The sequence below is a fragment of the Microcebus murinus genome, chromosome 18 (genome assembly GCF_040939455.1).
Source record: "Microcebus murinus isolate Inina chromosome 18, M.murinus_Inina_mat1.0, whole genome shotgun sequence".
NCBI classification, from domain to species: Eukaryota; Metazoa; Chordata; class Mammalia; order Primates; family Cheirogaleidae; genus Microcebus; species Microcebus murinus.
In genome coordinates, this window is record NC_134121.1 from 46,888,649 (window position 1) to 46,892,581 (window position 3,933).

General features: G+C 40.1%; 1 long non-coding RNA gene across 1 annotated transcript; it reads right to left on the reverse strand.

Moving 5' to 3' along the window:
* Window positions 1–418: 418 nt before the first annotated feature.
* On the reverse strand, window positions 419–3,851 carry LOC105863669 (uncharacterized). Its single transcript, XR_001150572.2, has 2 exons — window positions 3,701–3,851; window positions 419–507 (listed from the first exon to the last, which is right to left on the reverse strand). It is a non-coding gene; the product is annotated as an uncharacterized LOC105863669 (long non-coding RNA).
* Between the last annotated feature and the right edge of the window lie 82 nt (window positions 3,852–3,933).

Sequence of the window (3,933 nt, forward strand, 5' to 3'; positions counted from 1 at the left end):
ACTATAAATAGAAAGAAATGAATTGGCCAACTAATATATATACAAAAAATTAGCCGGGCATGATGGCGAATGCCTGTAGTCCTAGCTACTTGGGAGGCTGAGGCAGGAGGATTGCTTGAGCCAGGAGGTTGAGGTTGCTGTGAGCTAGGCTGACGCCATGGCACTCACTCTAGCCTGGGCAACAAAGCGAGACTCTGCCTCAAAAAAAAAAAAAAAAAAAACAAAAACGAATCCTAATAATACTATTAACCAATTTTAGTCTAACCCAGAGATGGAGAGTTTTTCCCAAATAAGAGGTTTCTCAGAGTGAAATTATCTCTCTGCTTCTCCCAAGAGCACTTTGTCCTTTGAATGCTTTACAAATAATACTATATTGATAACAAGTGTTTTCTATTAAGAAAAAAACATTAAACTAATATCACCATAAGCAATTCATGTTTACTGAGTCACTGAAGTTTGAGATTGATAAGCTTCTTTGCCTTGGAAGTCAGTAGGACATGACATCATCTGTAGTAGATGAGATAAAAATACTAGTAAACATTTGGATAAAATAACAAGTAATCAAAGAAATGAAGATTAAACTAACATGAGTTTTTTGTGTTGTTACCAAATTATTAAAACAAAACTCACCAAAAACCTACCTTTAAAAAAAGTCCATATTTTAGGTTCACAAAAAAATTGAGGAAGGTATGAAGATATCCCATCAATTCCCTGCCCCCATAAATACATAGCCTCCCTCACTATCAACATGTGGTACATTTGTTATAATTGATGAGCCTACACTGACAGATCATTATTACCCCAAACCCATAGTTTAGATTAGGGTTCACTCTTGGTGTTTATACGTTCTGTGGGTTTGGACAAATGTACAATGATGTGTCCACCATTATAGTATCATAGAGAATAGTTTTGCTTCCCTAAAAATCCTGTGTGCTCCACCTATTCATCCCTTTCCACTAGCCCCTTGAAACTACCAGTCTTTTAACTATCTCCATAGTTTTGCCTTTTCCAGAATATCATATAGTATGTAGCCATTTCAGATTGGCTTCTTTCACTTAGGAATATGTATTTAAGTTTCCTCCATGTCTTTCCATGGCTTGATAGCTTATTTTTAGTGTGGAATAATATTCCACTTTTGTGATGTACTACACTTTATTTATTCACCCACTGAAGGACATCTTGGTTGCTTTCAAGTTTTGGCAATTATGAATAAGCTGCTATAAACATCTGTGTGCAGGTTTCTGTGTGGATATGATTTACTTATGCCCAACTCTTACTCAGCTCCTTTGGGTAAGAGTATGTTTACTTTTGTAAGAGACTGACAAACTGTCTTCCAAAATGGCTGTTCCATTTTGCTTTCCACCAACAATGAATGAAAGTTCCTGTTGCTCCACAAAAACCCACTTTTTAAAAAAGAGCTTAATAGATGATGAAGTAAGCATGGCTTTCAATTGGTTGATGGAAATGTAAATTTGTAGAATATACTCAGAAAACAATTTGACAATGTAATATGTATCAAGAGCATTAAGCATCTTCATGTTGTGACCCAGTTATTCCAACTTAGAAATTCTTTCATAAAACATAGCAAGACACTGGGTGCAGTGGCTCATGCCTGCAGTCCTAACACTCTGGGAGGCCAAGGCGGGAGGCTCACTTGAGCTCAGGAGTTCGAGACCAGCCTGAGCAAGAGTGAGACCCCATCTCTACTAAAAGTAGAAAAATTAGTCAGGCGTTGTGGTGTGCACCTATAGTTCCAGCTACATGGAAGGCTGAAGCAGGAGGATCACTTGAACCCAGGAGTCTGAGGTTGCTGTGAGCTAGGCTGACCCCGCTGCGCTCTAACCCAGGGAACAGAGCAAGACTCTGAGTCAAAAACAAAACAAAACAAAACAAAAAACATAGCAAGGAATACAGGAAGAAAAAAGATGTTCTACTAGGATCAAAAGAATCTGTTAATAAAATAAAAATTTAAAGATTAAAAAATGAAAAAAACAGATACTTGCTATAAGATTTTTCATAATAGAAAAACTTAGAAACAACCTAAATGTTGAACTACATGAAAATTATTGAATAAATTCGGGTACATCTATATGTTGGAACATCAGCAATATCAAAATGTTTTTAAAAATGTTAAATAATGTGGAAAATGCTCAATTAAAAATGTGAAGTGGAAAAAGAAAATTTTATGTATTCATAATCTGTACTATGTACAAATTGCATAGCAAAATGACTGAAATAGAAACAAACCAAAATGGTAACAGTGATTGCCTCCCACCCAGGCCCTTGGTTGGTAGGATGGGTGATTATTTCCTTTTCCTCCTCTTCCTCCCCATTCTCTCTCTCTCAATGCCTTTTTTCCCATGTACTATGGGAAATTACTGTATAATTTTTTATACTCAGCAAAAATATACTTTAATTATTATTATTTTTTTGAGACAGAGTCTCGCTTGTTGCCCAGGCTAGAGTGAGTGCCGTGACGTCAGCCTAGCTCACAGCAACCTCAAACTCCTGGGCTCAAGTAATCCTTCTGCCTCAGCCTCCCAAGTAGCTGGGACTACAGGCATGCGCCACCATGCCCGGCTAATTTTATATATATATATATATTGGCCAATTAATTTCTTTCTATTTATAATAGAGACGGGGTCTCGCTTTTGCTCAGGCTGGTTTCCAACTCCTGACCTTGAGCAATCCACCCACCTCGGCCTCCCAGAGAGCTAGGATTACAGGCGTGAGCCACCGCGCCCGGCCTAATATACTTTAATTTTTAAGGAGTAGAAACCCTTCTCATATATTTACTCTCATATATACACTGACTGTAATCAGAAGAGTACAGTATTGTATTTGGTTAAAAAGATTAACGTGTCAGATACAGCTTTATTATTATTTTTTTTTTGAGACAGAGTCTCACTTTGTTGCCCAGGCTAGAGTGAGTGCTGGCGTCAGCCTAGCTCACAGCAACCTCAAACTCCTGGGCTCAAGCAATCCTCCTGCCTCAGCCTCCCGAGTAGCTGGGACTACAGGCATGCACCACCATGCCCGGCTAATTTTTTCTACATATATTAGTTGGCCAATTAATTTCTTTCTATTTATAGTAGAGACGGGGTCTCACTCTTGCTCAGGCTGGTTTTGAACTCCTGACCTCGAGCAATCCGCCTGCCTCGGCCTCCCAGAGTGCTAGAGCCACCGCGCCCGCCCCAGATCCAGCTTTGAATTTCTGCTAGGCTACTTAATTTTTCTTTGTAAAACGGGAGTGGTAACAGTTTCTAACTCACTGGGCCTTATGGGCACGTAGGTATAGTTCCTGACATAGTTCCTGGCACATATTTTATGTTTAATAGATGTTAGTTATTCTGATTATTTCAGTTATGTACCATTTACAGGCGTTTGTAACCTTTTTAGCTAACCAAGTTGTCATTTAGGCAACCTAGTTACAGAAAGTACCTCAGAAGTGAGGACTGTGGTTCTGCGACGTCTTGACGAAGGTGCAGGTGGCTAGCATTTTCCTCACCTATTAAAAATCTGCTTATAGGAAGGACGGAAAGCTAGCTTCAGGCTGAATAGGAAACCTTCCTTCAGCCTAACTTCGGTGTCGGTGTCTGGGCATTTGAGGCGGAACACAGCCCCAAACTAGTTTCTACTTTTAGCTCAACCGCGGCAAATCTCCTTAAATACCACTATGAATTTGGCCTTTCCCACGTACCAGCATCTGATTGGTGTGAATGCTCCCCGGTTAGTTCAATCCCTGGGTTTTTTCCCAGTCGATTGGCCGTGCAAATGGGAAACCCTTTTACTTTTCCGATTGGTCACACGCAGCATCCGGCACGTGGGCGTTTCTTGCTGGGACGCGATGAGCTGTCATTGGAAGATGAACCTGAGAGGGGTGCCTCCTCCCGCCGCCCTTATTGTTCTTTGCATTGGTCAGACTTGTCGTCA